At 45.7% G+C, this 12,495-nt stretch overlaps 1 protein-coding gene across 1 annotated transcript in view; it reads right to left on the bottom strand.

Annotated features, from left to right (window-relative positions):
* RHBDL3 (rhomboid like 3) overlaps positions 1 to 12,495 on the bottom strand; it is a 134,708-nt gene that overhangs the window by 104,533 nt on the left and 17,680 nt on the right. The gene's annotated exons all lie outside the window — the stretch shown is intronic.

Here is a 12,495-nt window from a genome sequence, read left to right as displayed (position 1 = left end):
CAAAGCCATTCCCTCTCCGTGTATTTGCGAACTGTAGACAAAAATTTTATTAAAAAGTTAACGTTTGAAATTAAATAGACACAAGTTAAGAGGGAAGGTACTGTACATCTGGAGTCAGGCATGAGTTATGAGGGATTACAGGTATCGGTTGCAAGGGTGAAGCGATACACAAATATCACATAACCGGCAAAGACCCAGACTGGGGTGCAAGAGTTTCTAAAGTGTCCGTGGATAAGTGGGCTCGGGTATGCCACCCAAGGAATGTATAAGGAGGCCAAGTCAGTATCAATGCAGCGAATGAGTACATGGTTGGAGTGTGTCCCTTGGTTCATCAGGGAAGGAAGTGGGTTATTTCCCTGGTCAGCGGTCTCAATTACTCAATGTGGTATTGACGGTGTCCCATGATGTGTTCCGTATAAATGTCTCTGGACCACCTGATGGTGTCGGACACCATAAGCTGTCTCATGAGTCGGGTGTAGCGTTGACCGACTCCGCATGCTCTCAGAACCAGCTCGTTGTGGGGGTCCCATGAGCCCAGGGCTCCCATCAGGGCGTGTTTCTGGACCTCGTAGCCCTGGGCTCTCAGAGTCTCAGCCAACGGGGTGTACTTCAACACCTTCCGGGCTCGGGCCTCATGGAAGGCTGGTGACTCATACTCAGCCCAGATGCTAGTATGCAGATGCCTATTTCCCCATGTTTTCTGAAAACAACCAGTGCATTCATCTTGCAGTGTAGAAAGGAAAAATGAGATGCAGCAGCTACTTCAGAACACAGGCCCAAAATGTCTGATTAACTATAACAATATCATACTCTTGAAAAATGAAATTTACCACAAATATTTTCCTAGGAAGTAATGTATCCCATGCACATTTCCTGTAATAACGTCCAGCTCAAAGGACTCAAACATTTTCATATCTACACTTTTAAAACAGGTTTCAGAGTAGCAGCCACGTTAGTCTGTATCCGCAAATAGACTAGGAGTACTTGTGGCACCTTAGAGACTAACAAATTTATTTGAGCATAAGCTTTCGCTCAAATAAATTTGTTAATCTCTAAGGTGCCACAAGTACTCCTGTTCTTTCTACACGTTTAAAGAGACACTGTCAACTTACAAATCATGGGTGAAATCCTGATCCCACTGACGTCAGTGGCAAAACTCTCATTGACTTCAGTGGGATCAGGATTTCAGTCCATATTTAAGAATCCACAACAGCATTTCCTTATCTCTCTCACTATACCATGTTAGCTGCTTAGAATGAGAGTTACAAAATAAGTCCAAGGTGCTTTTATTCACGGTCAGGGCTGTTGGTTTAATTGCACCTGGCTGGGACAATAAAAATAGACTGGTCAGCTTTGCTTTTGGTTATAGTCAGTTTTGCTTGGTCCCAATGCAGTAGTACAGCACTCCCATATCTGTGTTGCAAATGCTACAAGGGAACGTTTGAGTCCTAAGGATCCCTTCCTCGCTCCCTCCCTCAAATTATAACCATTAATAAAATTATTTCTATCAATATTTCGTTTTGCAAAAAACAAATTGAAACTATTAAATGTGGGACCTAAGCTACCCAACAGTCTCTTGAACTAAGAGTTGGAGGAAGGCGAACTTAGACTGAAGTTTATTAACTGCTTTTTAAAATACTGTTGCATCATTTTTAAATTCTCTCACACTTTATTTCAAATAATGCCAGGTGAAGACAATGCTCAAGTGAAGTAGGTCACAGGCCAACCATCCAAAGCCACGAGGTCTCCTCACTTCTATTGCTACTGTAATAAAATGGCCTGAGACACTGAATGCCAAGTAAGATATCCCTTTGAAGGCTCCTTCAAAATTCAAACCAACCATTCTCATGCAACATTAAATGCATTCATTTTTACGGGTATCAGATCCCATCTATTAATAGATCAGTCATCCTCTGTAGCTTGCAATTTACATATCCTGCCTGCAAGCTGCTATGGGGTCAATGGACACGAACTATATGAATACATTAATTCCTAAAAAGGAAATTAACATCCATCGTAACTCAATTTAATGGTCACACTTTCTTTATAAGTGGTAGTAGTGAGGGGTGCCCATGTTTCACTAAGACAGATGGGCAGTGTGAGATATATGGGCTGCAAAGCCTACACTTAACAGTTATATTGGTATGCAGAAAATGTGACACATGCAGGTTTCACAACTAAAACAAGTGCAAGCATCGTATCAGGGTAAATTTTCTCTGTCTGGGTGTGTTTTCAATAAGTCACATGACCAATTTTATTGCATGTGCATTGTGTGCAAGACCTTGTCTTCAGTATGAAGGATGTATGTGCTAGCTAACACAGGTCAAAACACTAGAATGAAATTCCAACCCTACTGCAGTCAATCATCATTAATTTAAATGGGGCCAGGATTTCACCCTTAGTGTAGATAAAGCAGCTATCATTTTAACATGTGTTTAGGTCTCCTAGACAGACTCTAGACCTTACTCTCAAATTGACCTTAATCTGCTAACACATGGTAAAACTATCACTTGCCCTGCCTATATCAGGATTTTAACACATTAGTTACCTCATGTTTATAACACATCTTTCCCCCAATATATAGACATAGACTAAGGGTACGCGTTCACTGCACAGTTAACCCAGGCTCTTACCCAGGTTTCGCCAAAACCTCCTACCATCCGCACAGAAAAATCTCTGACCCAGGTTTAGAAGTGCTTTTAGCCAGGGCTACCTGACCCAGCTGTGCAGTGGATTAGAGGCAAAGCTCCACTTTGACCCACTCACTTTGCAGTGAGGATACAGGCAAAAATCACTTGAGCACTGATAGTCCTCCAGTGCCTTCCCACAATTCCTCCTGAAGGACAGACAGATTCTACCGCAATAGACACAACTGACTAGGAAAGACTCCGAGAGCATCTCAGCACAAAGAACCACAGGAAAGGCCCCCAAAGACACACAGGAGAGCAGAAACAGTGAGGTCACAGTAACATGGGTAGGGCTTTGCTATAGGAATGCTCATATCTGAACTAGGATAACCCAGGTGCTCAGACCCAGGTACCAGTGAAGACACCTTGAGATTGCATCTAAAATGTGATGAAACTTGCCAGTTCTCATTTGTAAGAATAAAAGAATCCAATGTGAATCATGAATGTAACTGAATCCTCTTCACCGTTTCTATAGCCTGACGGGTGACAGGATCCAAAAGGAAAACCTCCATCGCAACAAATAAAAATATCAACACTACTGTAACTTTACATTGCATTAGAGACCACATTAAAGGCTTCATATATGTTGAAGCAAGTATGTTGCTCTGACACTCTGTACTTCAAAGTAGCACCCTGGAATCCCCATATTCACCACTGTGATATGATGATGATATGTGTGGTACAAATACATGCCTTGTGAGGTATCATTTTAAAAGTCTTAATTTGTTGAATACTAATATCCTATTGGATTGCATGTACTGTCATCGTATGTGAAGTTACAAAATATCACTATACATGCTATTGAAACACGTCGGGAGGTTGGAAAACGCCCACAGACAGACTTTCAGTAAGGGCAAAGGAGCACCCATCACTGGCCAGACGGTTGCTAACGGGGCTTCTTAGAGAAGGCAAGTATACAATGAAGACTGCTTGAGCACCATGTCACAGCAAGAATCTTTCTAGTAGCTGAAAGAAGTTATAAAGAAAAACAGTGCCATCACTTGGCCTCTCTCCACCCCGATCACAACACCTGGAAGAACATCTGGAAGAAAAAGACTTTGAACTGGGGAAGATTAGTACCACCGGGGCTGGAAGGAGGGGTCAAGTCTGTGCACTGAGGAACTGTAAGCTACTTGTACCATCTGTTAGGGTGAGAGACTGTTTGATTCAAATCTTGCTTAGTTTGTTTAAGTTAGAATTTAGACTGTGGATTTATTTCTGTTTTTTAGGTAACCAACTTTGATCTCTATGCCTGCTACTTATAATTACTTAAAATCTATCTTTCTGTAGTTACTAAATCTGTTTTATATTTTATCTAAAACAGCATGTTTTTGGCTGAAGTTCTTGGGAAATCTCAGCTCAGTTTACAAAGGATAGTGTGTGTCCATTTCACATGGAGGGAGTGGCGAAATAATTAATAAACTTGCACTGCCCCATGAAGGCTTGAGCGGTGTAAGACGATACAGCTTTGGGTCGTAGGGCGGAGCTCAAGGGAATTGGCTGGAGCCTCTCTATTGATGGTTCATGAGTGGCTAGGAGATCATTCATGTAACTCAGCTGGGTGTGTCCCTGCCTGTGGATGACTGTATAAGTGTCAGAGGCTTGTAGCTTGACATTAGCATCACAGTGTGAGACACAACAACCCAGGCTGGTGGGTTTGGAGGACTCAGCAGTCCCTCAATCCAAGTTGCACCCCAGGGACTCCATCACAGTTGCTTATTTTGTGACTCTTACAAATCATCTTGCCACATTTCAACAGCAGGCTGAAAGGAAAAAAAAGCCAGGTCATGGAATTGACCTTCTGATAAAGAAATTGGTCGCTATGGGTACATTTATGTTACGATAAAAGACCCACACCATGGCCATGGATGGCCAGGATCAGCTGACTTGGGCTTTGGCAATGGGGCTATAAAACTGCAGCGTTGATGTTTGGGCTTGGGCTGGAGCTTAAGCTGTGAGACTCTGCGACAGGGGAAAGGTATTCAGAGCCCGGGCTCCAGCCCAGGTCCGAATGTCGACAAAAAAATTTTTGGATCCACATCCCAAGCACCAGAAGCCCAAATTAGCTGGGTTACACCTGAGAGGGCTGGACAGAGAATTTTTGAATAAGAACCTGGTGGTCAGAGCAACTATTGCTGAGTCCCAAAACCTCCAGACAATTGAAAAGGCTAGCGACTACTAAGGAAAAAAAGCAAAAGGTCTTCTGCTTTTCCCTTGGGTTCTTGTCTTGAATGACAGCTCACAAAGTGTGTCTTTGTCAAGACCAGTGACCAAAAGGTAAACTACAAAACCTTTCTGGCTAACGTTTAAGATCCCAAATCACTGGTGTAACATTTATATGGGTTTAAAGGCTGACATTTCCCAAAGCTGCTTAACAAATTTGGATGTTTCTATTCAAATTAATAGAAGTTGAGTGCTCAAGCCCCCCAAGGCAGTTTTGAGAAAAATTACAAATATTCAGTCTAGTTACTAGAAGCCAGATGCCATTTATTATATAACTAGAACCAGCAGTCCCGACCATCTCTCACCAGCAAAAATAGAAAACATACACACACACTTTAGAAGCATCTACTGTCAGACTCTTGATCTCAAAATAGCTATAGTGGAGCTGTGTGCATCTTTTATTCCTCCTGTTGCAGAGACTCTCTCTGATAATAAATTACAGCTCAGACTTTTTCAGATGTCCATATATAGAATTGAGAGCTACCCTCCCAGAGGTAACTAACCCTTCTATTATACCTAAGATAGACAGCTGACCTAAATGAACAGCAGGAACAGTGGGTGTGCCAGAGACTGTTACTAGTGGGGCAAGGAAGGAGACTTCTATTTTAAGTTTGCTTAGGAGGTAATTAATTGGCTCTTGCAGGAGGAAGGGGGGCTCTGGGCAAAAGCCTTCTGTAAATCTCTTTCTGGAGTTGGATTCTATGAGGTGTAAGTTTTCTGGGGCAAGGACTGTGCCTTTCATTGGGCTTGTACAGTACTTAGCACATTATGGTGCTGTAGGCTGGAAAGACAGAAGTAAATGCCAGTGCAAATGTTAACTCCCCCTCCCTGGAAAAACAAACAAACTCCAAAACAAATAGTGGAACTGACTTTCACAGGGATTAAGCTCCCAGAATGACTTCATCTAGAGCTGCAGGGGCTCAGACCTGATAACACCGCTTGGGAAATTAAAGGTCTGTCCATGTAAAGTATGTGGTTGTTTATAAGAAATAAATAAGAATACACAGAACAGAACCAGAAATTTGCTTTAGTCTAATATAAAGCCTATGTATTAAAGAGCAGAATTTTGAGAGGAAGAAGAGTCTTGGAATTAAGGAACTGGACAGGGAGCAAAGAGATCTGGGTTCAACTGCCAACTCTGCCATAGTCTCTCTGTGGTATGTTGGGCAAGTCACTAACCTCTGTGCCTCAGTTTCCCCATTTGTGAAGCCAAGTATGCTGACAGTTCTGAAATGCTTTGAGATACTTGAGTGAAAGATGCTATGCAAATGCCAACCGTTGCTGATTTGCCTCCATATCAGCCCAGTTCTACAGCCCTGATGTAGACAAAAATCCCAAAGATGCTAAAGGATAAGGGCCAAAGGAAGCTTATGTGATTGGGAAAGGGAGAAAAGAAACTTAACCTGGAAAGATAATGATCCTTTGAACCTGTACAGTGCTTTTCATTGTAATTTTTTGATCCCCACAGCACTCCTGTGAGATAGGTAAGGATTTTGCTGATGGGGAAACTCAGGCAAAAAGCCTAAACAACACGCCAAAAGCCACAGAGGGAATCAGTGTCAAGAGCTACAATTAGAAATCAGGATCTTCTGGCACCCAGCCCTGTACTCTGGCCACTAGGTCCAGCCCCTCTTCTCAGAAAGATCTGTTTTCAATGCTTCTTATTTGTTCTCCTTCAATGGGCATCAGCACTAACAGTTTAATAGGTTGAAGCCATAACTATCTATACAGGAGGCATGTAGCAAGTTGCTTGGTAATAATGTTTTGGTTGTGAGCATTGCTGCCCTAGCAAGTTGTCTGCATCAGATGTCACTGGGATAAGCCCCTCTTAAAAAAAATACAGCTAATCCAACTAAGACACAGGTGAAGTTACAAAGGTTAATCAGATCCCAGCCACGGGGTCTCTTCATGCTGTTTTATTTAGCAAAATACTTGGCACATGGCATTACTGACACCCAGCCCAGTCAGGAACAATGGTGCAAAACAACCCAGCCCAGGAGTGAATTACTCCAGAACAGTTTCCTGCTGCATCCAACTGGCTTTCCAACACACATGCTTTGCTTTCTTGTTTTAACAGCAATGGTAAAGCTTCAGGCAGCCAGGAATCGCTGTGCATGGTCTTTTGTGCTGTAATGTTGATAAGTCTTGTAAAGTGCCCAGATGCCATGGTGATGGGCATTATTCAATAGATGCTTGCAATTAATAATAATGCAGCGTGTTCAGGGTGAAGCCAGTATTGAGCCCTAGAGGCACATCACCTGTGTGGCCAAAGATCAAAATTCAACGAGGAAAGCAAACCTTGCCTTTAAAAACTACAGGCAGCTCCCCTCCATAATCACCGCACCAGGCGTGTGCCCCAGGCAATATCAGGGAGCAGACAGGGCTGATTGCAGGGACAGCAGAGCTGGGGAACAGCTGCTCCAGGTGGCACGTTCAGATTCCCTTGTATAAGTTAATGTGGCTCCCTGCACCATTATACTCCCAACAGGCTTTCACAGTCCCCCACCCAAGCCTCCTAAGGGACAGGAAGGGCGGGAGAAGCAGGCTGTTGTCCATCTACACTTTAAGGCTAACAACAGCTCAGCCACAGAGCTGGACATGTTGGCAGCGACGGGGGGACAGCAAGCCCCGTGACAGCATGTGGTCAGTGAGGGAGCAGGCAGCATGTGGGCTGGGGAGCAGGATTCCTTGTGGTTAGCGTCCCCTCTCCCACACCAGTTATATTGGGCTGGGTGACCCTTCAGTCTGGGTTCTCGTAACTGTTCCCGCTATAGCTCCATAGGCACGTGCTGCTGGGCAAGGGAAGTGAGAGGCCAAGACAACAGGAGCTCTGAGCTCCCAGCGCTGAAGGCCTCCGTCAGACCTTTAACCCAGTAGGAAACACGAGCCTAGTTGTGTGCTCCGTCGGCTGTAAATCACCACCGGCCCCCTCTACTGGGAAAGCGAGGGTGACACACACACCAGCCAGCCACAGCTGCCCCAGGGCCTTTTAATTAACGGCCATTTCAGCACCAGGAGTCAGGACAGAGCTGGTCCAGGGCTTTGACTGAAGCAGCCAAAGTGTGTTCCGATGGCTGGGGCATGTGCAGACAGCTCCTCAGGAACAGCCGATGGGCTGTGGGTGGAACTGTTTCCCAGCCATTTCACCATTAGCTGGAGGCTGCTCCGTGAGTGGGGAATGCTCAGCTTTAACAGCCAGGAAGGGAGCCTCACGCTCCTGGCGACGGTGGTCTGACAGCTGGAGTGAAGCGTAACGGAGCTGGAGAAGCCAAGACCTAAAACAAGCTTGTAGGCCAAGACCACAGGCTGATGGCCTCAGGGTTTCCATAATAAATAGGCCCTGGGAATGGCTGTGTCCTTGCAAGGTTGGCTTGCAGGGAGTTTGCCATTTACCTTGTCTCTCTCTAAAGCAACAACAGGCAGCCCTGTGAGTGTCAGGATGGAGCGTTCATAAGTGCCCGGCTCTGGCCTAACTCTGCTCCCACTGAAGTCTAGGGTAAAACTCCTGCTGAGATCAATAGGCCAACACCGAGTGCTGTCAAAAATCCCAGCCAGGGCAAATGCCATGCATGTCTATGAGGGGGATGGAAGAGACCTACCGGCTCATCCAGAGCGGGACTGCTCCCTGTGGTTCCCTAGTAGAGATTGTTCCTAGTACATATGCCACTGTGTGGGGACTGGAGCTTTGTTCTGTGCTGTGACACTGAGCAGCTGGAAGTGTTCTAGGACAGGGTCCCCTAAATTATGCTGGTGTATTTGTTATACCTGTCGCACTCAACAGATTTCTTCTAGCAAGGCCCAAAACTCCAGACCCAATATACACCCAACTTTCTACTTCTGACCTGGCCCACGCTTCACAGCCAGGTATTTCTGTAACAGACCACATCAACCCCTCTGGCGCAACCACGGCCTGCCCAGACCTCGGTGCAGCTCGTATCCAGATCTGAACTTCAGCGCCAACTACAGCCCTCTCCCTCCTGTAGAGGTCAGCACTTTCTTGATAAAAGGAGAAAGGCGAGGTAGGACATGAGTGGATGACCTCAGCCCAGATCTTGATGACAGATCTGCCCATCACAACATGCCATCACTACAGGTAACACCCCTTGGCACCCATCAGCTGAGAAGAGGAGGCTTGAATGGCCATGGAAAATGACATCGGATCCCTACAGCCCTGGGTTGAGGCACAGGGCAAGCACGTAGGAGAGGTTGTCCTGCAGCTGCTGTGCTAGCGCTGTGGACAGAGAGAGACCGCCAGGCCTGGCAACCCAGCCCACACTATATCATCGTCTTTTGAACAGAATAGAAAGAGGAGGAGTGGTTCCATACAGGGCAGTCGGAACATAGCGACCCAGAGGGAGAAGGTAACCATTCCACTGATGCCACTGTCAAGAACTGCAATTAAGAGAACAGTCTCTATTCCAGTAACAGAAGCTCTCTGCCCTTTGCATGGTTTAAGATGATGCAATTTCAGCCTCTCAAATGAACCAAAATACACGGTGCCAGTTCAGGGGCAGGTGTGCACCTGCACCCAAAGCGACAAGACATGCAGTGAGGCTCATATCACAAGCCATGAGCCAGACATGAGACAAACTATGTTTTAGACTCCAAACTGGAAGTGTCGGAACATTTCAGAGTAAAAATATCCCCCTTTTACACTGTCTGCCAGGCTGTCAGATACAGAAGGGAGGTGAAAATCTGCAAGAGAGCTGATTTAATGAGTGAAGAGAGCAGAATTGTATACTAATAGCTATGAATGCACACTAAACGAGAGGTCAAATACCTATTGGTTCTGTAATGTTTTATTGGGATGGAAGAACAATAATCTTGTGCTAGGTGGTCCCTAGGTTACCCCACAGCTCAAACTTGCCCACCACAAGAAAGAGGTGGGGGAAAGCGGCTCGTCCACTTTTAGTGGCCTGGGTTTGGTTTCTCTTTCAATGCCCAAGTATCTTTCTGTTCCATCAACAACCAAAGGAAGTCATTGTATTTGGTCCAAGTGTTGGGCAAGAGTTCATCATTGCTATTGCTCTTTGTTATTACAGAAGCACCTCGAGGCCCCAAGCATGAACAGGGCCTCCCTGTGCTGGGTGCTGCACAAACACATAGTAAGTGAGGGTAAGCTCTGCAGGGGAGGGACTAACTAAACAGACAAAAGAAAGAAAGGAAGGATAACCTCCATTTGATAGAGAGGGTGCTGGGGCACACAGATTAAGTGACTGGCCTGAGGTCACACAAGAAGTCTGTGGCAGAGCCAAGAACTAAATCCAGATCACCAGAGTCCCAGCCCAGTGCCTTCCCCTCTCATGCAGAAGGCTGCTTGGGGGATTTAGGAGTTACTCATGCCTTCTTAAACAGCCTGCTTGCAAATCAGCAAATTGTTCCAATACCAAACAGTTCTGCATTCCCCTATAGGTTCCAAAAAATGTGCAGAGCAGGGAGCGGGTGAGGGGGTCAGGAAAGCCACACATTTTCCATGGATTCTGTACAGAAATCCTACCCAGCTCTTTGGGGAAACACAGTTGCAGGCAGTACACACATTTCTCAGTAATAAAAACCACAACTTGGTTGAACGATGGTGTCACAAAGACTTTAAAGAAAACTCTCCCATTCACTAGCAGGTGACTGCCTCCAGGGGCAGGCAGAAGAGCAGGGACGTCAGCAAGCATACTATTGCATTTTTCCCCCATCTGCAGGGTTAAACAGGTATCAGTTTCTGGCGACAGCCGAAGAGAGTGAAAAACTCTCTGAAACTCTCTGGTGAAACTCTGGTGAAAAACGCAGGAAGAGAGAGAAACGACACAGGGCGACTCTCTAGATTGTCTTCACGACCTTTCCCGCCCCTACTGAACCGCTCCAGAGAAGAGTAAAGCGGGATTCTCCAGACCCTATTGACAAATATTCCAGCAACCCTCACTGAGCAGAGACAATGCCAGGAGCAGGGCAGTGGGGTACTCCAAAAACATCACGCCCTTGGCTTCGTTTATCATCACTGAGGTGTGCAATTCCCTCCTCTGGTAGGGCCAAATCCGAGAGGTGCTGAACTCCTGGTTCTCCCATTAACATGGGAAGCTACAGATGCTCTTCTCTACCCCGATTCATCCCCGGCTATTACCATTGGAGGGAAAAGGCTGGTGTAGCGGGTATTGTAGCAAGAGACTCTCTGTGAACAAACAAACAAACAGAGATGGACCCTAGGGGAGTAGAGTGCTTAGGGCACTCCAGACCCAGTGTCCTCCACAGCAGACTGAGCATCAATAAAGCTCAGGGTTAAGTTTGCTTTACATTATTCAGCCTGTTTAAAGAATCTTCCTGGGTAGCTTCATTTAAAGCCTCAACCAGGTGAATAATTAAAAGGATGAAGTGTAACAATAGACCTTGAACTCCAAGCTATCTCCAGCGAGGCAGAGCTCTCCAAGATGTCATTTGGCCTTAGAAGTAGCCAAAGGGAACACACTTCGTGTGTTGTGGCTACACTTTTTGTCACTAACACGGGATTATTAGCCCATAAACTCACAGTTGCTTGCAAAAGCAGAGTACTTTGTTTTTCAGTAGGCCAAGAAGTTAATTAGTTTTCCCAGCTTTATTACTCCACATGGTCAAATAATGGGATGGAGCTGCTAGTCAACTGGAACCAAGCAAGGCCCAGAGAATTCTCACTGCACCTTTCATGACTATTTACCAGGCCCATAAATCAGCAGCCAGCAAATGACTTTCTGCTCCAGCTCTTCTCGGCCACCAACAGCAATCCTAAATTGTCCTATAAATCGATGCATCATGCCAGAGTTCAACCCTGGGGACCCCAAAAGGAGAAGGATACAGCTTGGTTCAAATACACATGCCAACTTTTGGGGAGGCAACTGTAAACAGACTTCCCCATGGGGAGTTCTCCTTGATGGCTGTCACCTCTGGAGAGGTTATGTGGCCTTAACACCATGGCTGATTAAGAACTCATAAATATGACCTTAAGGCAAAGCTCAATGTCACAGTCTCTGCCCTAACACATGTCCCATATCAGGTGTGTGTGTATAAACAGCCCATTGCACCTTTGTGGAAGAGATGTGGTTTGCTCTGGTGTCCTGGGCCTTATCCCCCTCTGCTGTGAAGGGTGGGATGGCATGGCTGTCCGCCTAACGCACTCCTCTATAGATGCTATGCAAGGCAGTATAAGAAAGTAAGCTAAAGGCACGTTATTAGCTGTGGTGCATGCAGATAGCACTTCAGAGGCCCCTGTGTTGCTGTTCTGGTTGGAGTGCAACCAGTGGGAAATTCACTTAGCTGTATTCCAGCGGGTACCTTCAGGATGAGAGGCTGTCTCATACACACACGATGTTAGCAAATCCTCTGAAGGTCCTCAGTGCTGACATTGTGGGGTATGGATTTTATCAAGGGACTGCTCAGTGTAACAAAAGTAAATTTCCTCACAGGATTGCAGGCTGGGAACTTACTGCTTTGTTTAACTGCATCACAAGAGGGGGGAGGGGGAGACTCTCACTGACAAACAGGGTGTGTGTGGCTCCATCCCATGTTACTCTCGGTAACCCAGTCAACTGTATCCTAGCCACTTTACTATAATGGAGTTCTAGGG

The sequence above is a fragment of the Gopherus flavomarginatus genome, chromosome 12 (assembly GCF_025201925.1).
Source record: "Gopherus flavomarginatus isolate rGopFla2 chromosome 12, rGopFla2.mat.asm, whole genome shotgun sequence".
NCBI classification, from domain to species: Eukaryota; Metazoa; Chordata; order Testudines; family Testudinidae; genus Gopherus; species Gopherus flavomarginatus.
The sequence above is the reverse complement of the archived record's forward strand: the minus strand, read 5'-3'. Positions and strand labels throughout refer to the sequence as shown.